At 30.9% G+C, this 27,132-nt stretch overlaps 1 protein-coding gene across 1 annotated transcript in view; it reads right to left on the bottom strand.

Annotated features, from left to right (window-relative positions):
* CSMD3 (CUB and Sushi multiple domains 3) overlaps positions 1-27,132 on the bottom strand; it is a 1,005,898-nt gene that overhangs the window by 830,960 nt on the left and 147,806 nt on the right. The gene's annotated exons all lie outside the window — the stretch shown is intronic.

Genomic DNA, 27,132 nt, shown 5'->3' with positions numbered 1-27,132 from the left:
TAGTTATCATAAATTACCTATTTAATGAAATCCTTCTCACAATTCTACTTGGCAATTTTTTTCACAGGGTAGGGTGACTGTAAAATATTTAAAAGAAAGTAAATAACAAATTATTATATTCCCTCTTTTAAGAAAAGAGAAAGATAACCAGTGGTAAGTGGTTTGTTGATTTAATGATGGAAATCTGAGGATATTCCTATCTAAAGATATTGTCTGTGTGTGGAGCAGCATTATATTTGAGAATGAGTATTTGATAAAAGTGAACACTTTTTAAAAGAGCCCATATTTGTAAGCTAAGTTGAGGAAGATGACTAAAATATTTAATATTTAATATAAGCTTCAGGTTAAAACTTCTTCTAAATTTGCTTTAGTCATTAGAATGATATTCAGCTCAAATTCACCCAGCTATTCTGATAGCTTAAACATTTCATTGTGAGTAAGAAATGGAGTTTTGGAATGAAGCATAAACCAATAAGTGTTTCTGAATAGCTTTGGGTTTTAAAAGCAGTATCCAGTTACACACCAGATAAATTTTCCTTGTTAAAAATGTGACATATGAAATTAGGAGAAATATTTAATTTTTTGCAGTATGTATTTGTTAAATCATAGACCAGAAATTTTAAATATTCTAACTTTAAGGAAGTAGAAGTTTTTATTATTACTGTATAAATATTAAGAAGGTCTTGAAAGGATGAGAAAGCTATATAACCCTCAAATGAATAAAAGCCAATTGTGATTATAGTGTGAAATTTTTATGTAAATTTCTAAGAGTTTCTGCTTCAATAATTAATATAGTTTCACATCGAGACAAAAACCACATATTTCTCTCGTACCTTCTAATTAAAAGTAAATTATATGTCAAATAAGTATATTATTAAACCAAATTCCTACATTTAAATATGTGTATCGAATGTAACCTCGATTATTTTTCTGTGTTGAAACATGAAGAGATGACCTAATAAAGTACATTCTCACTTACTATACCAATAAATAGTATCTTCATTTCAAAATTCTTCAAACGAAAAATAATATGTTTGAATTACAAAAAGTGGAGGATTTGTAGTAAGATCAAATTTGTATCATTTATTTGTGATTAATTTGTCTCTTTTTTCTTTTTGATTCCAAGCAAGTTACTGTCTGTTCAAGTCTGTATTTCTTTATTTGGAAATTTTGGATAATAAAACATATCAAAAGGGATTATTAAAAGCAAATCAGTTCATATTTATGGTTGAATCATCTTTTCAAGATATTGCCTTTTTTTTTTTTTTGCTTTTTCCCCTTGTATTTCCCATTTTTTCTTTCCTTCAGTCAGGTAATTTGTATTCTTTTAGGAAGAGCGACCAAAATATAAGCATAAAACATTCTGAAATGCTGAGACTTTTCTGATCTCAAATAAGAATAACAAGAAATAATGTCAAGACTATCCATATTTTTAAAAATCCGGAGAAAATGTCAATAATCTCTATTATCTACTAAATTAAGTTTTGCTACATCAGTGGCAACAATAATGAAACAAAAGTCGTGTTTCTTTCACGCAGAAACTTGTGGAATGATCCACACCTAATACATACACAAGGTATCTCACAGTGGGCCTCTGAAGAGATAATGGCAAATAATAATTGTTATGCCTATGTTGACCTATTGTAGCACAAATACCTTTCACGAAATGAATTTGTATCATCGTAAATGCCAAGAAAAACATTAGATTATGTACTAGATTATATATCTAATATGTTATTGTCCGGATGAATTCTCTGAATGCTATTTATAAATGCCATGTACGTGGATGCCTACAGTCTTTGCTGAAAAAGAATGTCTCAAGAACAAAAGAGCAAGTTGCAAAATGGGAGTGAAGGTGTACAATTTTTCAAAAACGAAAACACTTCAAAATCTCTCAATAAAAGAGGTTGCTCCTAAGGCACTACGTATTGGAAATCCAAAGAATAAATGTCACTTCAAAACAAAAAATAAAATTCAAGTGGGAGGATTCTATCCTATCCTCTGACACACATCACTGATTTTTTCCAAAAAAGATCCTGCTGACCACTAGAAAGTGCTATTTTTAATTTTTTCTAAAAGGTTCTTATTTGCACTGAATACTAGACGTGGTAAGCAAGATAATGGTTTATGTGAAAAAGAATTAAATATATATGCAATTTTAAATAGGTAAAATATGTATTATACTAAAAATATTAACACCATTATATTTTCAAAAGAAAATAGTTTGAACTTTCCATCAAGGTTGGGTAACTGCAATATGAATTTAAAATGAAAAAAAATTAATTTAACAAAATAATAATTATGAAAACTAAATGTTTAATGTGAACATATTTAAAAAGCTTTATGTTACTTGCATCGAAAGAAAATCAACACTTTCGTTAGTCGTCTTTTTTTTTTCTTTTTTTTAGAGATATATATTTACATACATTTTTATTTGATGACTAGGATAGAATGTTAATATAATGGACTTCTTTTTGTTTCTCTAAATGCTATCAGAGATCGTTTTAGGCTGAGGAGACATTTAATATTTTCAATTTATTTCAATCTAGTCTGTCAGCTCACTACTATCCTTGTGACTTGGATTTTAACATCCATCTACTTACAATAAGTGATGAAAATTTCTGTGGACAGCTGCCAGAACAGTTAAAGTTCACCAATCTGAAAATCAGAAATCATGCTAACACCGTAGTAAAGAAAAGTGATTAGAAAATCATCATACTTCAGTGTGCTTCCACTGTTTCATTTTTTTAATGTTAATAAAATTACATAGGTTTAAAGTGTACAATTCAAAAATATATTATATGTATATTGCATTGTATGTTCTCCATCAAAAGTTAAATTTCCTTCCCTCACCATATACTTGACCCCCTTTACCTTTATTATCCCTATTCCCATTTTCCCTCTGGTAATCACTAAACTATAGTCCCTCACCATGAGTCTCTGTCTTGTTTGTTTTTTGCTTTCAATTTTACATCCCACATATGAATAAAAATATGGTTCTCAATTTTTGCTAACTTATTTCATTTAATGTGATAATCTCAAGATCCATCCATGTTGTCATGAATGGCAGTATTTTATCTTTTCTTATAGCTGAGTAATATTCCATTTTATATATACCACATCTTTATCCAATTATCTGTCATTTTAATTGTTTCCATGTTTCACTGCCATAAATAATGCTGCAATGAACATCAAGGTGCATATATCTTTACAGATTAATGTTTTCAAATTTGGAGGTAAGAGGGATTACTGGATCATATGGTAATTCTATTTTTAATTTTTGAGAAACCTGCATACTGTTTTCCATAGTGGCTATACCAATTTACATCCCACCCACAATGTATGAGGGTTCTTTTTTCCCCACAACCTCCCCAACACTCATTATTACTTGCCCTGTTGATGATAGTCATTCTAACAAGTGTGAGCTGGTATCTCATTGTGGTTTTGATTGGCATTTCTTTAATAGCTAGTGAAGTTGAGCATCTTTTCATGTCTGTTGGCCATTTGTATGTCTTCATAAAAGAAGTATCTGTTAAGGGCCTCTGCCCATTTATTCACTGGATTGTCTGATTTTCTGTTATTGAGTTCTATGAGTCCTTTATATATTTTGGATATCAGTCCCTTATTGGAGGAATTGTTTACAGATATTTTCTTCCATTCAGTTGGTTGCCTCCTTTTTTTTTTTTTTTTTGATGATTTCTTTTGCTGTACAGAAGCTTTTTAGTTTGATATAGTCCTGTTCATTTATATTTGCTTTTACTTCTCTTGCTTTTAAGGTCAAATTCATAAAATCCTCTCTAAGTCCAAGGTCAATGAGTTTAGTACCTATATTTTCTTCTGTGCAATTTATTGTTTCAGGTCTTATATTTAGGTCTTTGATCCATTTAAGTTAATTTTGGTATATGGTGACAGATAGCAGTCTAGTTTCAGTCTTTTGCATGTGGCTTTCCTTTTTTCCCAGCACCATTTATTGAAGATACTTTCTTTTCTCCAGTGTATATTTTTGGCTCCTTCATCAAAAATTATTTGCCCATATATGCGTGCCTCTTTCTGGGCCCTCAGCTCTATTTAAATGGTCTGTGTGTCTATTTATTTCTGCCAATACCGTGATGTTTTGATTACTGTCGCTTTGTAGTATAATTTTAAGTCAGTCAGTATAATACTTCTGGCCTTGTTCTTTTTTTCCCAGAAGTGCTTTGGCTATCATGGTCTTTCATGACTCCATATAAATATGAAGGGTCTTTTGTTCTATTTATTTAAAAAATTCCATTGGAATTTTCATATGGATTGCATTAAATCTGTATATTGCTTTGGGTAATATGGCCATTTTAACTACATTGATTCTTCCAATCCATGAACATGAAATAATATCTTTCCATTTCTTTGTCTCTTTTCCAATTTCTTTTAATAACGTCTCATAGTTTTCAGTGTATTGGTCCTTCACATGCTTCATTAAGTTTATTCCTAAGTTTATTCTTTTGGTTGCAATCACAAAAATAATTGTTTTTTTCATTTTTTTCTTCTGAAAATTTATTGCTAGTGTGCAGGAACATCATGAATTTTTATATGCTAATTTTATATGCTTAACTTTATTGTATTTACTGTTTCTAATAGTTTGGGTTTTTTTATTTTGTTTTTTGTTTTGTTTTGTTTTGTTTTTGGTAGAGTCTTTAGGGTTTCCTGTATAGAGAATCGTGCCATCTGCAAAAAGTGACTATTTGACTTCTTATTCTCAGTTTGGATGCCTTTTCTTTCTTTCTCTTGACTAATTACTCTAGCTAAGGCTTCTAATACTATACTGAATAAGAGTGTTGAGAGTAGACAACCTTGTCTTCCTGATCTTAGAGGGAAAGCTTTTAGTTTTTCACCACTAAGTATATTAGTGAAGGGTTTGTTTTATATGACCTTTATTATGTTGAGGTACTTTCCTTCTATACCCATTTTATTAAATTTTTTAATCATATATGGATGTTGTATCTTATCAAATGCTTTTACTGCATCTATTGATATGATCATATGATTTTTATTATTTATTTTGTTTATGTGTTTGATTTGCATATGTTGAACCATCCTTGCTCCCCTGGAATGAAACCCATGTGATCATGATGTATAATTTTTTAATGTATTATTCTATTTGATTTGCTAGTATTTTGTTTAGGATTTTTGCATTTGTATTCAACAAAGACGTTGGTTTATAGTTTTCTTTTATTGTGTTATCTTTACCCAGTTTTAGTATAATGTTGGCCTCATAAAATGAGTTGGGAAGTATTGCCTTTTCTTCAATTTTTTGTAAGAGTTTGAGAAGAACAGGTATTAAGTCATCTTTGAATATTTGGTAGAAGTCACTAATGAAGCTATCTGGTCCTGGACTTCTACTTCTTGAGAGATTTTTGATGATTGTTTCAATTTCCATACTGTTGATATGTTTATTTATGTGTTCCAGTTCATGATTCAGTCTAGGAAACTTGTATATTTCTGAGAACTTGTCCATTTCTTTTAGGTTATTGAATTTGGTGGCATATAATCTTTCATAGTATTCTTGTATGATGCTTTGTGTTTCTGTGATATCTGTTGTAACTTCTCTTTTATTTCTAATTTTATTTGTCTTTTTTTTCCTTAGTGAGTCTAACGAGGAGTTTGTTAATTTTATTGATCTTTTCAAAGAACCAGCTCTTAGTTTGATTCATTTTTTCTATTGTCCTTTTGTTCTCAATTTCATTTATTTCTGTTTTAATTTTTATTATTTTTTTTTCTTCTACTGACTTGGGTTTCATTTCTTCTTTTTCTAGTTTTTTAAGATGTAATGATAAGTTGTTTATTTGAGAGTTTTCTTGTTTCCTAAGATAGGCAGGTAATGATGTGAACTTTCCTCTTATTACTGCTTTGACTATATCCCAAAAGCTTGGATTAAACAACATGCTACTAAAAAAATGACTGGAACAAAAAAGAAATAAAAGGAGAGATCAAGAGATGTATAGAAACAAATGAAAATGGAAACGCAACATATCCGTTGTGTCATTAACAGCAATTCTTCTCTTTTGTGAGACGTCATTGACGGTTAACAAAATGGAGTTTGAGATCCTTTTGAATTTTTAAAGGAAATTAATTGATTATTTAATGCAGATTTGTGATAAGAAAGGAATGCATTTCAGGTATGCAATGTTTAAATTTGAAATGTTTGCAAGCATACTTTTTTTATTCTAATATGTAAAACTCTATTATGTATGTGAGATATGATTTTCTCTATTAAATTGGAAATTTTTTTGTGGGACGCATAGGTTGTACCTAGGATGTGATACATCCTCAGCATTCTCAATAAGCCTTTATTAACTAATCATTTAAAATATGATTTTCAGGGGAAACAATGAAAAGATTCAATCTATACATGTAGGGAAAATATCCCAGGAACTTTCATACCCTATTTATAAAGTTATGAAGCTCAAATATAAATAAATAAATAAATAAATAAATAAATAAATAAATAAATAAATAAATAAATTGGATGAAACCTATAATAGATATGCATGAATTTTAAAAGTGATTAAAGTGGTTTTTAATTTGTATATTTTGATTTTATTTCTTTGTTTTTATTTTTCTTTCACATATTTCTTTATCTCTATATACCCCTAGAAATAATATGTATTAAATTCTCCCTAGGGGAAAATGTATTTGATATAAAACTACTTTTTCCAACTTCTTTTTAATAACATTTTTCATTGAGATATAATTCACATAACATATACATCACTCTCTTAAAGTGTCAAAATCAGTGGATTTTAGTATAATAACTGTAATTGAAATACTACTGCTGTCTAATTTCCAAGTATGTTCATCATCCCAGAAAGAAACTCTAACTCATTAGCAGTCACTCCCCATTCCCTTCTTCCTTTACTCCCTGAAGACTATTTATTAGCATTCTTTTTCTATAGATTTGTCTATTCTGGACATTTTATAAAAGAAATAATACAGTTTATAGTCCTCTGTTTTTAGGTTTTCAAGGTACATGCCTATTGTTGCAAATATCAATGTATTATCCTTTTTTGATTGTTAACTAAAAAATATTCCATTGCATAGATATACAGGTATATCTATGAATACCTATTTTTAAAAGTTCATATTCCATGACTTTGCTTTTACAAAAGACCTAGAGTAGTACCTGTTTTCATTAATCAAAGGACTGAAGTGGATTTTTGCTTTTATGAAAAAAGCCATTACCATAGTACTGTAGGTCTTTTGTGAAAGGGATATGGTGTAACTCAAACTTTGGGAAAGCAAGGGCTACTTCTTGCTTAATGCCATTTTGGCTTCTGAAAGGTTTCATAGGAACGCTCTACTTTCGGATGTTGGGGGATACCTGTGCCACTGTTTTTTTTCTTTTTTTAAAATTCAATCATCAGTTCATGGACAATGGACTAGTGGTTACCAGAGGGTAGGGGTGTGGTGGAAGAACGGAGAGGTAGATAGGGTAAAGAGGGACAAAAATAAGGGGAAAATGGAGGGCGAAGTGGGTAAAGTGGATCAAATATATGGTAGCTGAAGGAAACTGAACTTTAGATGGTAATCACACAATAGAATATATAGATGTCAAATTATAATGTACACCTGAATATTATATAATTGTATTAATCAGTGTTACTCCAATATTTAGTAAAAAAATAAATAATAAATAATAAAAATAATAAAATTCAGTCATCAGTTAATGGACATTTGGGTTATTTGTACATTTTGGCTGTTATTGTGTACTACTGCTGTGACCATATACAGTTCTTGATTTCCCAGTGCAATTTACTATTATAATGTTACATTACTTTCCTGAATTTTAAGGTATTTGATGTGGCCACTCTTGCCATAAGTAAAAATAAGTTTTTGTGGGTCTTGCTCCTGGAAAAAGCTGAGCTATTCTATCACAATAGTATTGAAGAAAAAAAAAAAAACAATAATTAAAGATTAGTTTATAAGAAGAATGGACTGATGACCAATTAGAAAACAGCACTATAATTCTAAATGCATATATAGAAACATACTGATTGCAGAAGAGGCCTGGATTTAATTTAAAGACATAAAAGAATTGATAAAATTGATAAATATAAACACCTTTACTTATTCAATAATAACTAAATAGATTAGCTTCCAACCAACAAGGATAATAGTTATATTTTACCAGCTAAGTATTAAGCCTCCAAGATTTTTTAAATCTGTTTACAAAAGGATACCTGAAGAGTAAATAGAATCCTTTAGTATGTACTATGTACAAAATGTGAATGACAATCAACACAGTGAATTAAGCATGTCCCCTACCTTATGGCACTTGCAGTATTTATAAATATATATGGATAGTTCATCATTTCTTTAATAACAAGAGTCATTATTTCCATTATTATAAACGCCTCATTTTCAATAATGGAGAGACTAAGAAAAGCAGTAGAAAACACAAAGTATTCCATAGGTAAAAGTAAATTTGACAGTAGATTCCCATTGAATTAGTTGAATTGTTCCAGGCCTCTACTCTAGACTGTGATCTAAACCTCAAATGGACAACAATATTAGAATTCTTGAGTCAGAAGAAGAGTGATGTATAATCAGCACTCATTATACTATGCTCAAATGTTATGATCAATTTTTTACAGATACTATAAAGTAAAATTTACTCTTTTTACTTTCTTTTATACTTCTGTCGATTTGACTAAGAAAATTATCCTTAAAAATATGATCAACTTTCCAAAAAATATTGATAACTTCTCAGTTACTGTGCTTCTAATTTCTACACATCCTTTGTCTTTTTTAAGATTTATCTTTCCTTCTCTGACTTTGTCCACTTGTCAAAATCAATAATCTCCAATTTCTCTCTAATGGAATCAATACCCATAAACTATAAACCAATGTCTGGAACACTGGTTTTCACAGCAAGTGTCATCCCTTATGGAACCACTGACAATGCTATATATCACCAAAGGATAAACCACAAAAGCTTAAAAATTATTTCTCTATTTTCCTCAAGTGGACATGAAGTTGTAATTCTGTGGAAAAAAAAGACTAAACACATGTCAACTTCATTTTCTTTAATCCTTTGTAATTTTGTAAAAGCCTTTATTTTCACCTTTTCCTTTTTCTTCTTCTGCATTCAGAAAACTTGCAAATATCTCAATTTTTAAAATTTAGATTGGACGTTCTACCATTCACTCAAACTTAATAGAGGAAAGAACAACAACATCAAAAAACCTTTTCAACTATCCAAGTTTTGTGTTCTTTCTATGGCCTTCTTTGCTATGATTAGCCTGATTCTATTTTTATATAAAAGGCTTTGATAGAAAATTATTACATTTTAAAGTCTATATTTTACTAAAATCTTAAATTCATTTCCTCAAAACCATAAACATCGCATGGAGATTTATTGAAGATAGATGTAAAAATTTCAAAAGTGGCGGGCAGCTCAAACTAAGAAAGGCTAGTACCTCAATTTGACATTAGCCCCTATATTGTATCAAGAGATTTAAAAGTCCCAATAGTAGAACATCAGAGCAGACAAGTAAATAGAGAATAGAAAAAGGCACTCTGTAAAATTGGGACATAAAAAAATCAGTGTTCTGCTTGAAGATATGAAACTAGAAGTTTTAGTGCAGAACTCCCCAACGCTATAGGACAGAAACTTAGTTCTCTTAACTAGAACACAGATCAATAATGTAGATGTTAAGCTAAAAGAAAAGTTGAGAGTGTAAGTCCAGATATGAACTAAACCAATGTATAGGCCAAAGTTATCAGGTCAGATTTCCGAAGCCAAGATTGCTCCTGAGATGATATACCTGACAGTTTAGTGGCCCTTGCCATAGGGATTATTGGGGACATCAGGACCGGTCAGCTGACAAAACAGATTTGTTTTCTAATCAATTTTATGTCAAATATTTCTTTATACTCTTTCATCCTTTCACTGGAATGATAGTCCTTAGTACTATAATTTACTCATTATTCAAATACAATTGACATTCTTTTCTTATTTCTCTGCCTTACGATCAATTAAAGGTTATTTTTCCTCTTGCACTCTACTACTCTGTCATTCTCCATTTTTCCCCTACCTTACTTTCAAATTCTAAAATGATCCGTAATGATGATATTTAATCATCTTCACTAGTCTGTATTTTTTCCCAGGCTGTCACTGGCCCATTTGCTTATCTTTACTGAAGTCTTTCTTTTCTCTTACTTCATTTCTTTCTTTTTGGGAGAGGTTTTCATGGGTCATGATCCTTGCCACATGTACTGAAAACGTTACTTTTTCACTGAAGCAAAACACATCTTTTAAAGTTTATGCCCAGATACAAAGATAGAAAGTGCATTTAGTGCCTGTGTGTGGACTAAAATTTGTATCCTCACTGTTCCAATTTATGTGCAACCCTGTCTCTTATCCTAGGATCTCATTACATAGCTTTTCTTATAGATATAATTCTTACAATTTTGTCTATTATTTCTCAATAAGCTGAAATTAAAAACAAAAAACTTCATTTGTTTACTTTTTGTCCAACATGATATGTTCTTCTACAATTAGATAGAATCCCTTTCCATATACTTCACCCACTTTAAACCTGCTAACATCCAAATTGATACCATTATTTAGAATACAAGGTCCTCTTTAATATCCCAAGTATGACTCCAGTGTCCACACCATACTTGACTTTTATTTAGCAACCTGTATGCTGAGCCAAGATGGGATTGTCACTTTAGAGTCCTTACTTCTTTATCCTGTAGCTACCCACTATGATTAAATAATTGGCTCGTCCTCTTAAAATGAACAGACTCGTTTATACTGCCACACTATCTTTTTTAAGACATTTAGCATATTCAAAAATTTATCTCTCCATAATGGGTATATTAGTTTGATTGTGATAATCATTTCACAATGTATACACATAACAAAATATCTCATTATACACCTTAAATATATACAGTTTTATCTGTCAATCTTACCTCAATAAAGGCAGAAAAAATAATCTACCTCTCTTCTCTTTGTTGTTAAAGTTCATAGGAATTAATATCTAGAGGATATTTTTGAATTTATTTAATTAGGTTTCTTCTTTTTAGAAACATATTTAACCTTTTGAAGATCATAAAATTTGTTAGGGGCAGGGCTTCGACTATCCAATCTGACTCTTAAATTTGTTTTTTTTTTATTTTTGTTATCGAGTATACAAGTACTCATTTTGTCCAGTTAACTTTCAAATATCTGTGGAATATCAATGAGCTTTCTCCTTGATCTCATTGCTTAAGGGTTATAAAATTAATTGAATTGAATGCTAATATTTTAATAAATTATATTTTCATGATTTTTACATACAAAACAGAATTATTGTGACCTATGTCCCTATTTTCATCTAATGAGAAAATAACTAAAAGCTAACTCTCATTTCATCCTTCTAAAATTTTTTGATGGAGAAATTCAAGTCGAAATACAAGAAATATTTCAGAATATTCCATTTACTTTTAAAATTTTAGTCTTTTAAGAAAAAAGAGTGAGTAAAATTGTAAAAATTCTAGATATGTAGCCATTGAAAATGTTCCCAGAATATATCTAGCCTCAGCACTCTATAATTCACTCCAAATTTAATAGTTACCATAAATACAACTTAAAATGTTCAAACATTACACCTGAATTTGAATCATCTGTAAAAGCTGCTACCAAAACCTTGTATTCGCAGGAGACTAATGACTCATTAGTTTCAACAAAATGTGTCATTAACATAAAAATGAATTTGGCTATAGAAAAGGCTATTCAATTCCACCAAGAGTTTTAACTGTGGATTTAAATTTTCCCTTATAATATTAAATAATAGTGTCTATTATCTGGCCAAGGAGGGAAAGGCATAATTGAAGTTTTATATTATGTCAAAAATGGAGACAACTTCCTTATTTCTTCTTAAATAAAAGAGGTAAAACTGAAATTGCAGTGGAAATCTTGAGAATTCTAATTTATCTGAAGCTTTTATGTTTTCTTTGAGATCTAACAATCTAGATAATATTTATTTTCTATTAACCCATAATATCAAAGTCATCATAGATCACAGTTGGGACTCATTCTCATCTAGGTATTCATTCTCCAATAGTTTTTTTCAATACCAATTGAGTGAAGGCATTACATAGTTGGAAAAATAAAAGTAGTTCAAGAAGGTCTGGCTCTAGAACGCAAGTGGGAGAATAGGAGATGAAGATGAAAAGATAAGAAAGATTTCTTTATTTCTTAATATATGTACGGCCAGGCCTTCAGCTGGCAGTCTCAGGAAAATTTATTAGACAAAAGATAAGATTCATTTTCAAATGCTTCAAATGCTGAGCAATAATATTACCTTAGAATATATATATGAAAAACTGTAGATATTTTAAGTCTTTTAATATATGTAGGAAAGGAAATTTAACTAGAGGTTAAAACTGTTTTAGATCCCAGCTTGGTTAGTATGTACAATAAAAGCTCCCTCCATTACCTGATGTCTGATTCTTTACTTTGTTGTTTTTTTTTATTAATTATTTTAAAGTTATAAAATGGAGAATATTCACTGTACTGGAAATTAAGAAGAGCATATGTGATATTTCTATAAACATAACAAATATGAAGAGCTACAAATGTAAGATCTTGTAGAAAAGCTATGATTTATACTTTATAATCTGCAGAATGGGGCTGCTTTCTAATAATAAAAAGTGAGCCCAACTAAGTGGCGTGCAGAGACACCCTTTTCAGCTAATTTTTATTTCTAAGTTTGAAAAGTGAATTACATCAATTTTATCCATATTACAGGAGGAAGTTTAGCTGCAACAAATTCCAACTCCTATTGAAGCTACTAAAATCTGACTTACTGATGGTATTTTGGAATAACACAATGACTGTTGAAATTTTTTCTAAAAAAATAAAAGATTTTATATCATGTGTTTTGTGGTGTGTAGAATAGCAGAATTGATATCTCCTACAATTCTGTGAGGACGCAGGGGCCTGAGGCCCAAGCCAGATGTGTCAATAAGAATCAGCCATTTAACAAGATCACCAGGTGGTACTTATGAACAGAAAAGTGACTAACGCCTGCTTTTCAGCAACATAAGAGGGAAAGAAGTAACGGATATAGAGAAGGCCTTAGTTCCAGTAGTCAACCTGCCATTTACTGCCATGGGCTGGTAAATGTTTAACTAGTTCTCTGGGGAAGAAAAAAAAAAGAAAAAAACTGCTTTTAAAAATTTGCTGATTTCCATAGAGTAAATACTCTCAACATAGCCAACCTCAAGGTATCAACATGAAGTCACTGAATGTACTGAATGTGTCTTGCAAAGAGGATTCACTGTGCACAGTTGCCACTCATGATCCCCTGTGAGCAAGCTCCAGCATATGCTATATGTAAGTAAATGTCATTTTTTCTTTAGCTATAGATCAAAATGACAATATTTATGTGACTGAATTATTTTGTGTCAGTATGAAAAAGATGTAAATTGTTAGGAAATTAGTTGCTTTACTTACTTTTCTCCACCAAATCATAAGCATCTGGAGAGTCTTAATACAGGTTTTCTAATTCAATGGCTAGAACATGGTTGGTGCTCAATAGGTGTTTTGTAATGCATTCATAAATAGAGAAGACTTTGTGTGCTCCATGCCATTTTTATCGGTTGAATTACAGTATTTTTATCTTTATAAAAGGATATTGAGCAAGAATAGGTGCTATTTATTGTTCTGATACTGTGGCAGCAACAGCCAGCTGTTCCCTATTAGCCTCTCTTCCTTTCATTTATAATAATACAATTTTTTTATCTGGGCACATTAACATCCTGAATACAGACTACATTTTCCAGCCCTCAATGCAGCCAAGTTCCATGTGACTATAATCTGGCCAACTGGATGTAAGTAGAAATGTCATGGGTGGGGAACTGAATTGACCATTATTAAAGAATAGATAGGTGTTGGGAAGGCAAGAGAGAAAGGTAGCAGTCTGGTGTAGTCCTCTTAATTCAGTGCAGGGAAGAGATGATGGTTCCTTGAACTAGGGTAATAGTAGTAAAGATAGCTAGAAGTGGTAAAATGCAAGACATATTTTGATTCAACATTTGCTTTTGAAGTAGAGTTAAGTTGCAAGAACAAGAGAGAAATAAAGTGTGACCCTGAAGTTTTTGTACCCGAGCAATTGAATGGATTGTGTTGCATTTATTAACAAAGAAAAGTGGTTGAGACCATTTGAAATTCAGGAAAGACACCAGGTTGGAGAATAGAATGGGAAAATATAGTGAAATAATTGCCAAAATACCAGTATTTATTCATCTCGTCTTCCCTTTATACATGCCTTCTGCCATGTAACTTTGTCATGACCTTGTGGTCTAATTTTTGGCTTATTTATGTGACTTCCTTTAGTAGACCAAATTAAGCAGAGCTTGAAAAGGTGCTTGTACATTTCCATTTTTCTCTTATTTGTACCTCTGAGAGCATGCCCAAAATATCTTATTAGTCAATGAGAAGTGTGATTATTGCTAAATCACCTCAGTTGTCCCAGATGAAGTAAACTAGATTAGCCAATAAGCAGAACCATGAGTAAGTCCAGCTAAGATCACTAGAGTGACAGAGCCAAACTTTCAGAAGCTTAAATAATAAGCATTTATTTTGCATGCCCTGAAGTTTTGTGATTGTCCCAGAGAATAGCTAAATGATAGATATATTCAGTGTATATATGGTTCTTTCAGACACTTGAGCAAACTCACCCACATAGAACATGAGTGTAGGTACAGATGAGGGTCACAAACTGAGCCTTGTGGCACTCCGATATCTAGCAGTTAAAAGCAGGAGGACTTACCCAAGGGGTCTAAAGAAAGAAGGTATATTAGAGAGAAATCAGTGATTAAAATAGGCATCCTGGGAACCAAACAATGGAAATGCTTTAAGAAGAGATGAGAAGTATGATGTGTTAAATGCTGAAAAGCGAAAGAGTAATATGAGAATTGACCTTTAAATCTCTCAATGTTTCTATCATTGGTAACCTAGACAATAAGAGATTCAACTGAATGGTGGAGGCAAAGTTCTAACTAAAGTGTGTTCAAGGAGGTAAGTTAAAAATGGAGAAGGTGACTGTAGAAAATATAAACAACTTTGTGAGAACTTTATTATAAGGAGCACCAGAGAGATGGAGCAAGATCCGGAGGTAATGCAGGGTCAAGAAAAGTTTGTTTTCTTTTTGTTTACCCTAAGAGGAAAGCTAATATCATATGATCATTTGATATTCCATAATATCATATGGAATACAATGAGGAAGATTTATTAGAAAAAAAAGTTGATAATACACAAGACACAGAGGACAATTGCAGAAACAAAGTCACTGAGTAAAACAAACAACAAAGCCTTAGAATTGTGTACACAAGTAGAGGATTTGGCCTATGCTAGGTTCCATCGTGTCTAATATCATACTTACATGTAGCCATTTACCCCAAAGGTAGGAAACCCTAACTGGGTCAGAATCATTATTCTCTTTAATCTTTTATTGCTGACTAACAAACTTTTGTTCTGTGGTCTAACAATGTGTTTTCCATTAGTACCTAATTAGTAACAATGGAATTGGTTTATTTATATTTATAGCAATGTAATTTATTTTCTAATTATTCATTTACTTCATAAATATTTACACCATTATATCATATTTGACACCAATTAATAAAGATTTCTACTACACAACATTTTACAATAAAGTGTTCTAGCATTTTCTACATAGTGATAACTATCTCATTTTGTACTTCTAATCTAAAGCTCTTATGCCATTCATTATAATAATTGAAGGATTTTTAATTTATTCATGATTCCAGGCATTTCTCCTGAAATGTTTTGGAGAACTTTTGATGATTTCTAAGAATTATTGAAGTTTCTAGTAAATCGCATCAACAATTTAGAATCGTATTTATTTTTCTTAATTCAATAGTGTTATAACACCTTTGAAAGGTATTTTTCAAATACATTTTCCTCAAGTGGCAAAAAACATGAACAAGGTAATATAGACTATTTAACAGATATGTTAACATGAGAAAATCAAAATAGATGTTAAGTATTCAAAAGTCACATAACTATTTAGGATTTAATTAAACTGTTATTATCATTGTCTGTCATATGTTTTTATATAGAATGAAATATGTGAAGTAATGCTGGGTTGCACACATCTGAGTTTTCACCTGATCATGTACTATACTGAATTTCATTGATCAATTTCAGAGGAACATTGGATAACTAAAATGATAATTTTATTATTGAACAAAAATAATACAAATTTAATACAAATTTGAAGTAGACCTCCATGACAAAATTTAGTTCATGTGAGAAATGTACTTCATTGTGTTTATAAACAACTGCTGGTAAAATGCCACAAAAATTCAAAAGCTTGTCAGCCCTGTTGACAAGATTGTGGGGAAATACCTACTCTTAAACAGATAGGAATATAATTGATACAAACTCTACAGAGTGATTTGGCAATAACTATCAAAACTACAAATGTACATGCAATCTGACCAACAATTTTACTTCTTGGAATTTATCCTACAGATTATATATATATACACACACACACACACACACACACACACACACCCATGGATGAAATGTCACATGATCAAAATTATTCATTGCAGCATCACTTGTTTTAGCAAAAGACTGAAAATAATAGAAGCATCAGAACTGGTTAAATTAATTATGGTACAACCATACCATAGAGCATTATGCAGTTATAAAAAGTAATTGGAGGCCCTTGATGTACTGAGATGGAATGATGTCCAAGATTTACTGATAATTACCAAAGAGCAAGATGCAGAGCCGTGTTTATAGTGTCTAACTATTGTATAACATACATTCAAATGTACTTCTATTTGCTTTGAGAAATTCTGGAGGTTATATAAGAAACTAGCAAGTTGTTATGAGAGGCAGTGGAATAGTGCATATAATGCCAGGAATGGGAATGAGATATTTTTCTATATACTTATATAGTTTTGATTTTTGAATCATATGAGTGTATTACATACTCAGAAATAATTTTAAAAATTAAGGAAAAAATGACACGTATGATTTATTGGAAAAATATAAGGTTTGAGTTTCTGATATTCTTAGCATATTTTCCAATGTAAATTAAATTATACTAGGTTGACTCAAGAGAGCAAAATGAAATAATAAATGGTCATAATCAAAGAACTTTAAAGATAATTGAAATGTAATCTAACATTTAAGGAATTAATCTTTCAGACTAATTTCCATCTGGATTTTGTGTTTAGAAAGCTGTCCTCCCCCATGAACTGACAATATCCTGCTGTATTTCTTCATGAACTATACATTTTCATTTTTAAAATTTAATTATTTAGAGTCATCTGGAATTTATGTTGTGGTAACCATGTTAGGAATTCTCTTCAACACATCGTATGAACTAGTATCACTCTGGTATAAAACAAACAAAAAATAGTACAAAAAGGCCAAATGAGAGATTGATTGTACAAATAAATGTAGATGGAGAAATACCTATGAAATCATAATGAAGTAGGTTTATTCCACCCTGTAGAAAGATAGTTCAACAAATACCCCTTCATATAAAGAATGGCAAAGAAGGAAAAAATGAACTTATCATTTTCAAATGATATTTACAAAACTATATAAAATATATATAGAATGTTATAGTTTATTAAGCACTTAAATAATAATACTAAATGTAGCCAATAAAAATTTAAAAATTTTTAGATAATATCTACCCATTTGAAGAATCTTCATATAATAATATTTCAAGGTAACTTATTTGGAATTTTAAAAAGTTATTGAAATTGTCTAAGATATGTTGAATCCAGATGCCATCATGGCAGAACACTATACACACATGTTGAGAAGTAATTCTCCATATGCCTCTCATGTTTTTCCCATCTTATAAGCAGAGGTATTTACTCTCCTGATTCAGCAGCAATGTACAAGTATTATCTCCTTCCAGAGGAAAGGTCCTGTTTACTTGCTATATATTGCAATTCTCTTAAGTGCAGAGTTCCTCTCCTATAGCACATCCCACTGTGTATGTGAGCATTACCTGGCCCCCTTCTCATCGCCCTGTGATAACTGAGGCTCTGGGAACTTAAACAACTTCTGATACTCTGGCTCTTTTGTACTGTTGCATGTAATAAAGTCCTTTGTCCCTGCTTTGTAATTTTGTCTTCTGCCAGAATCCGTGAAACTGTGGCAGGCTAACTTGTTAACTTTCAAGTAGGGCAAAATCTCAGAACCTTCACAGTTCTGGACAGTACATAGTTATACAAAACTTTTTAAAAAATTTTTACAAGTGGATCAGTAGTATCTGTTATTTCTTTATCACTGGGAGAAAATAATTATATTTGATCAAAATGATCAAAGGAACACTCTGTTTTATTTTGGTACATATTGTTACTTGGGTTCCAGGTATGGTCATTTCTAGCTAGCCATATCTGTTCAAAGATGTTTGTTCTTTGCTTTGGGGCCCTTATAATTCTCCATAAAGTTCCTATGAATTTTTGTTTACCTACTTAAAGAACTTTTCATAACAAGTATTATTCAATTAGTTTCTACACAAGACTTGGCATTCTTCCATTGTGCCCTCTTTTCAAGTCAATTGAAATTACTGCCTCGTCATGTCTCAGTCTGTCTCTAGCACTGACCTACAACTCTTGAGTACTTTTCTTAGCCCCTGACAAGGTTTTGACCTTTGTCACTGGAGTAGCATTGTACATGTGTGTGAACATGTATGAAAAGTGTCATTTCTTCTCTTGGTTCAAGCTGAAAATGACTTACCCCATTGGTTGCACTGTGATTCCCGGGAAACCCTAGCTAAGAATGCTCCTGCATAACTTATTCAGCACAAATAACACTTGGGTAGATTGTCACATCCATTTTCTTATTTGACAACACTCTAAGAAAGACAAAACAGATAGCTGGATATACTTTTCCTTTTGAGAAAATAGAAATTCAAAAAGTTTACATGACACAACCAAACATTATAATATATATGGATATGTAGACATTTTATCAATATATAATTGAATATATACCAATATTATATATTCAATATATTGATTATTACATCAATTGTACTATGGAATATTAGATACTCAATATGTAATATTAAATATATATCAATAATGTTAATATATAATATTGCATTTGTGTGGTGGAATAACAAAGATACTAGCTAAAATTTATTGAATGTTGCTTTTATATCTGGCGCTGCTATGTGGATGTTGCATCATTAACTCTCTTGATCTCTAAAACAACCTTGTAGAATTGATATTAGATTACTCATTTTACATTATGAAGAACTGAGCCTCACAACATCTGAGTGATGAAGTCAGCATTAGATATTAGGTCTCGTAACACCATGGCCAGCATTTAAAATATATCCATTACCATATGTTTGTCACTAAGAAGAAAGACATGCTATGTTAAAGTGGCATTTATATTAAAAGTGATCCTCTTGAAAAATAAAAATCTGAAGCACACTATATGATTATAATTAAATTAAATTTACCTATACAATAACATAAAGATGTGCTACTTACTAAACTAAATAAATTTACCAAAGTAAAGAGAAATAAAGTAAAGAATTTATTAACTATATCTCTTTTTAGGTGAAAATGGAGCCATTTAGGTTGATTGATTATGAAGTGCATTTTCTAATCTCCTGTTCGTTCTTGTATAAAATGTATTTTCTAATCTCCTGTTCATTCTTGTTTTCTTTTATCTTTTTTTCAACCACCACCTAAATGAGTCACTCAACTTGATGTGCTAGGCAGAATTCTAAGATGAGTTCCAATATTTCTACCCCCTCTTCATGAGTGTAGGTGTGATGTATGGATGGATATGATACAATAGCTGCCTCCTTTATTAGGTTACATTATACGTCAGTGGTGATGGGACAGTCACTTCCGTAATTACATTACGCTGTATAGGAATCCTTGCTAGCCAACTAGAGAGAGAGGTAAAGTCAGAGATGTGTCTTCCAGCTGAGCTTAAAGAAAGCCAGGTTGTGAACTGCTTTTGGGAGGAGCTATGGTAAGGAACTACAGGCAGCCTGTACACACTAAGAAAAGTTTTTGGTCAATATCTGGCAAGAAAATAGGAAACTCAATTATCTCACTGCAAAGAAATTTTCGATCAGCAACCACTAAGCCTGGAATAGGACCCTGGCCTTAGGTATAATCAAAGTGCTAGCCAATACTTTAAGAGCAGGCTTGTGAGATTTTAGCTAAGAACCCAGCTGATTATTGCCCAGAGTTTTGACTTACAGAACCAAGATTATAATTTGTGTTGTGTTTGTCTGTTAAATAGTGGTAATTTGTTATGCAGCAGTGTAAAACCGGCCCAAATGGGAATTACCATTTTGTGGGAAAAAAATTCCTTAAATATCCTTATGAGAAATAAATGCTATGAAATGTCTACATGAAAAGGCACAATAAAATATTGTATGAAGCATAGTTAATGATGAATAGTGCTTAAAAGTTATGACCAAAAGAGCATGCTCAGAGAGCCCTTTGTAAAGTGAGAAATAGTCTTCAGCTGAAAGTACAATCAAAAGTATTCAAAGATGACAAACAAACAAATAAATTATCAAAAATGAAAATGAACATGAAGAAAACTATTTAGAAAGATTCAATTATTTTAACTATGTATTAGGAAATATTATCATTACTGTAATAATAGATTAAAAACCGAGCAATGACGAAAGAACATTTAGCTTTCTGAATAAAATTAACCGTCCCACAAACAGTGCCTTGAGGTCAATTCACATTTTGTTACACAAAGAATCATCCATGTTGTTCAAAATGTATTATTAATTAATATTGCTTCAGGCTAGCTGCTTGCATTCCTTTTGATTTTTGATCATCTATTTCCCATCTTCTTTACCCTGTTATGACCTTGAAAAAACTAAAATTATTTCTCCTTCCCCCAAGTATGACCAAATGAAAAACATGCTTTTTCCTCTGTTCTCACAATGGCATTCCATTACGTACGGTTTTGACATCTTCCCACCTTCATTAGCATGACAGGTTCGCTTTTTAAAAATTTGATTTTAAGGGTATACAAAATCTAAAGAATATTCTAGACAAGATAACATATGCTACATAGAAAAAGTAGAATTTTTTTTGAAATGTTGAAAGCATTTTGTAAACTATGTTGTCCAATGTGGCAGTGGGAAAATTATTTAAAAAATCCATCTTAAAGCTGAGACTTGTTTAACAAGTACTGAAAATGGAATTTGATGACAATTATTTCTCCATGAGGACAAATACTTTTATTTAATATAATATGTATATTTGTTGAACCAAAATGATTAATACTGTTTTTTAAAATTTTTATTGAAATATTTGATTTACACATTTTATTTTAGCTATGTTTATTTTTTTATGAAATTAAATCCTACCCTGTTATGAAACATTATTTTTATAAGGAAAAAAACTTTACTGTAATATGCTGTCATACTTAAAAATGAATAATAAACATAATATTATATTTTTCTAACTTAACATACTTTGTTAGAGAAAAAGTTGAGATAAATTCACAAATTAATTTCTTAACCAAGCTCATACTTACACTTTTTTTTAAACCACTAATTGTGTACTATTAATTATAACAACTTATCACAATGTATAGCCCTTTGCATCTATGAAACACATACACAAAATCTTTGACATATAATTGGAATACTCAATTAATCAGTGTCTTAATTAAACTTAATTCTAGCACCCATATCAAAATGATAAATTATAGCAGTTGACAAATATGACACATTTAGTAACATATATGAGAGAAAGAAATTCAATGTGAAATGAGATTACATACTAAATTTAATCATTCTATTTCTGGAGAATAAATATAACCTTGAATGCCATCTTATCTTTTCCATATGAACCAGAAAGATGAAGTAGGTCATATATCACTGACTTTAGCAAATTTTCATTTTTTGGCTTGTTTTCTTTTATGTTATATGAGCAATTTTGCATTTTTAAAATGCTTCATGAAGAAAATATTTACTTGAAGAAAAATTTTTAGCAAATAAAATATAAAAAGTAATTGTATGTGTCATTTATGGCTTTTCAGAAATAAAAAGCCAAAAGTTTCCCTGACCTTATTCATTTAATGTAAATATCTATGAATATGACAATTTCTAAGTGGTTAACATAGCCAGTATTTTCCTTTTAACACATTCACTAGAGTTTTAATTCTTTGAAAGAGACAGATATATTAAATCTTTCTTCATTGCTGTTAAATTTTTAGATATCCTGTATATCGGTTGAGTTTAACAGACATTTATTAAGTGCTTGCAATGTGCCAGGAATATGTTGAAATTGGGAGCAAAACAAAGTAAAATACATTCTATACCCTCAATTTTGTTCTGTATTAAAACTCACACTAGTGTGAGCACAAAATGCAAAATGGTAGAATATAGTATCGTGATAAGGTGTGTACATATCTGAGCACACAGAGAAAATATCATTGAGCATTTTGGGGCTCGATCCTGATTCCATAACTGACTTTCTGAAGTTGATTAAGGCCAGTACAGAGTCTGGAAGGATAAGAAATAAGTGGGTCAATCAAAGAGATATGTATAGGATATTCTAAGCAAAAGAGAAAGATTTAAGGTAGAATGGTTTCAATAGTATAGTACATATAGAAATTTAATAAACATTCATGTGACCAGTTCATGAATTGAGGCAAACAGTGGTAGGAAACAAGACTGGGATCTGTCTACTTGTAGAGGTTGTGTATGCTGCAGTGTGCAGAAATGGGAAATGTTTAAAATGTTATGGCTTAGTGTGTGAAAGTATTCATAGTGTTGACAGTGCAGTTGAAGCTTTGTGGTCAGACAGTGAAAATGATTTATGACTTCCTGGATAATAATTGTAAAACAACTTGAAAATTATAAAATTTTGTTTATACCCAACCAAATTTATGTATTTATTATGAAACTGTCTTTTAACTCTATTTTGAAGATGATATTTAAGGAAAAGGCTGATTAGTGTCATTCTCTGAATTAGAATTTTGAACACTCACAACTGTTTAAATGAGAGAGAAGACACTCAGACACTGTTACTCTTTGCTAGAAGGTCACTTTACAGTTACGAAGTTCCAATACCTAAGCAGGCTGACTCTATGCAGCCCTAAAGCCAAAAGATTTGAATATGATCAAGAATAAAAAATTTCCTAACATGTCTGACATCTCCTTTTTTGTGCATTTTAAAATATGGTATTTCTTATTTATTTTTAAAAGTATTTAAGATGAAGATCCATTTTCTTCTTTTATGAACTTAATACTGCCAGCAAACTATGCATATAATTTTATTATAAATTTCTCTTGCCACAATTCAACCATCTTGTCAAAAGCATAATTGAGTTGATTCTAAATTGTAAACTCTCCATGAAATTTCATGATACTGAGGTTTAAATTTTTAAAGCTTAGGAATTGAAAATAAACCTTAAAGTTAAATCATTAAAGTCTTTTGATGTTCTCAAGGATAAACTTTTAATAAATATGTGTGACAAATAGCTAAATAGAATAGTAAATAGTAGAAATATTCTTTTGTACAGCAAGTATTTTAAAAAAAATAATATGTAAGAATACACAACATATACAGGAATAATCAGCTTTTATGTTGTATAATATTTTAATACAGAACACTATCAGTAATTATTTTTATAATGCTTTTCTACTCAATTCTAATTAGTGGTCATATCACTTTAACTATAAATGGAATTATAGTTTATAGTTAGATATAAAATGCCTCTAAAACATATACAGTTTGCATCTGTAGGACATTTAAAATTTTTTAAAATTAAAATTAGTGCTTGCTTGCTCATTCCCATTTTTCACTTAATTTTTTAGGGTGAAAAATGGAGAAAATCCATATAAAATGTTTAGCACTATGATTGGTACAAAGAAATACTCAATAAATGATACCTAGCAATAATAGTGTTATTAGCCAAATTTTTATATTTCTGAAAAAAATGTGAAAAAGTTTTACCAGCATATTTGCTTAAGATGAGCCTTTTTTCCCCTATAATTTCTTAATTATTTAGTCATACACATCAATAATCATTATGACATAATAACTACTTGGTATTTGAAGTGGTTTTCAAGATTATATTCTTATTTTTTCTGTTTCTTATAATTGAATTGGCTCACTGATATATGCTAAAATTACTCATTGAAATTTTCCAAACATTAAAATTACCACTTTATAAAAAAAGAATATTTAATGACTATATATAATAGGTATATAATCTATATGTAAGGATTAAATTACTTTGTTTTCATAATAAATTATTCTAAAATGGTAAGATATTCCATGGTATACAACTATATGCTCTTTCACCTATAAGAATGATTATGCATCTTAAAATAAAATATAAAAGAACTCAATTATACAAAATAACTTAGCAGACACTGCAATATATTTTGATTTCTGTTTGGCAAATCTAGAAAGACATAGTACATTTCCTACCATATTCTTCATAGAGCACAGATGTTACCAGTTTAATCCTTACCAAATTTTGAAAAATAGTTGTATGAATGTTTAACTTAGTATATTTAGTGTTTCTCAAATTTATAGTTGCACAGAACAGAGATTTACTCACTTGTTTTATTAACACTAGCAAACATATGAAACCAAAGCCCTATGAAATAAACTTTAGAAAACTGTGACAAGAAAGTAAAGTATATGGTAAACAATAATGAGGAAAAATAAAGAAATATGCAGCTAGATACTAATGTGGAAATTTTTCCACAGAAATTTAACAACTTTCAACTTCCAAAGTTGAAGTTTAAAAGAAAAGCATTTTCAACGAATGGTTAAGAGCTCTTAAATTCGTGAAACAGGGACATCACCCTCCATAGTTTTAAAATAAATGGGCTGACCCAAGGCAATAGAAGTTTGTGACAACAGAGAAGTTTTGTGAAGATCAGAGACTGACACATTTATCAATTATTCTACACTGGATTTGCAATTGGAATTACAATGTGTATTTTAGAGCTTCACTCGACAGTCTGATCCAGGACATGTAATCGAAGCCAAGAACTTCACATATTAACACATTCTCCAGATGATTATGGTGCACGTAGTTCAGTGTTGGCAGTTTGAGAAACACAGATAAATGAACAGATATCACTAATAATTAGAGATCTCATGAATTCTAATCCAAAGGACAAAGTCCTAGGAAAGCTTAAAAGATGAAGAAAATAATAAATGATTATATATAAAGAGATGAAATGAAAATTAATGAAATTCAGCCATTAGGATCATCTTGAAAAAAATAGCGTGCAAACATAATTGGAGAGGAAATGTTCAGATTAGTAGATTAATTTTATTTTAGCATGGGTGGAGTCCAGAGTTATAGTTTGAGGTAATTGTAGATGATGACCTGGATGGCCGGAGCACAGGCTTTCAAATATCAGCTAAGTTTCCCGGACTCCACAATATACCAGTTGTCTTTGACAGTTTCCCTGGCTATAGTTAAATAAATAAATGATTGTAGCTACCCGTCTGTAAAATATTATAGAGTGTTGTACATGGTGTAGTAGGACAAATGAGGCCTATCTCCTCCCTGCAGCTGTCACTCCCACCAAAAAATAAAAAAATCTCTGGAAACTGAACATGTCATGTTACACGGCAAGAAGGACTTTGCAGATATAATTAAGTTCGAGGACTTTAACATAGAGAGATTTGCCTTGATTGTCCAGGTGGGCCCAATGTAATCACATAGGCCCTTAAAAGCCAAGAAATTTCTCCAGCCGAAGTCAGAGATGTGGCCAGGGAAGAAGGTAGTAGAGACATGTATCAGAAAAGGAAAGCACAGAGATCTCAAGTCCGAGAGGGACTCAGTGTTCTAGTTGTTGACTCTCAGGTATAGGGCCCAAGTGCAGGGAAAAGAGAGACCTCTTGGAGCTGTGGGCAGTAAATTCCTTCCAGTGTCTGCTAAGAGCCCAGCCAGAGGTCATGTTTATTTTAGCCTTTTAAGGCTTTGAGTAAGAAACTAGTAGAGGCCCCTCCAGGACTTCTCATCTACAGAACTGTCAGATAATATATTTCTGTTGTTTTAATCTGCTGAATTTGTGGCAATTTGTTAAGGTAACAACATAAAACTAATAACATGGTAATTAATATCTAAAGATGTTTTGTAGCATGATAGTCAATCCCTCAATACTATCTGGATACTTAGTGCCTTATATTTTAAGTCAGGCTCTCTCACACATACATTTAAATGTCATGAAAGTATATAAGTCCATTTCTCTGAAGCAGAAAAGTCAGGCAGAAAATTAATGTTATATATGTAGAAACAATGGAGACCTATGAAAATATTTTTTGGTATATTTCATAAAATTTGACAGTCAAATCAGAAATCATGGCAACATCATAATTCATCTTCTAAGTTACCACATTTTCAGAATACTTAGCACCTACTGAAAGAATACACTAACTTAAACTATTTTTATGCTTTGATGCACAGAGACAGGCTTTTTAAGGAACCTTTAATGGAAAATTATTAAATTACTAATACCTTCAATGTTGCCAAAACTATACTACTTAATATTAAACCTTTGGGTTTGTAGTCTTTTAAACTATGAATTAAGTTGCCAAGATAAAAATATTCAACTATTGTGAAAACACCTTAAAATTATTATTATTACTAGTACAATGGAGGAAAATAAGTCTTAGAATGCATCCCCCCTTGCTAGATGAAAGACAGTTCAGAAATGTATTAGGTAGAAAATAGTGCTCAAAACTGCTGTAGTATGGCATTATTAAATTTATAAAAAGGAGAAAATAATTTTACTCAATTGTTTCCTAGAGGATATTTTTATTTTCTAGTGACAAAGATAGCACTAGATGAAATGTTTAGTTTCAGACTTTCTCCACATGCAGACTGTTAACCTTTATACGAAAGCAATTCTATTTTATGTGATTATTTTCTAGTATGCTGTTTAAACATATTATATTTTGTGTGATTATGTGCTTTAAGAAGTAACTGCCCTGCTACTGTATTTGCGTATCTCTTATTACATTAGCTATTATAATACATTATATTAGATCTAGTGTGATGCATTCTGGTAATATGGTCTAGGGAGGGGAGTTGAAATCTGATACACTATTCCTATTTGT

Source organism: Pteropus medius, unplaced genomic scaffold, assembly GCF_902729225.1.
Source record: "Pteropus medius unplaced genomic scaffold, Ma_sr-lr_union100, whole genome shotgun sequence".
In the NCBI taxonomy this organism is placed as follows: Eukaryota; Metazoa; Chordata; class Mammalia; order Chiroptera; family Pteropodidae; genus Pteropus; species Pteropus medius.
The sequence above is the reverse complement of the archived record's forward strand: the minus strand, read 5'-3'. Positions and strand labels throughout refer to the sequence as shown.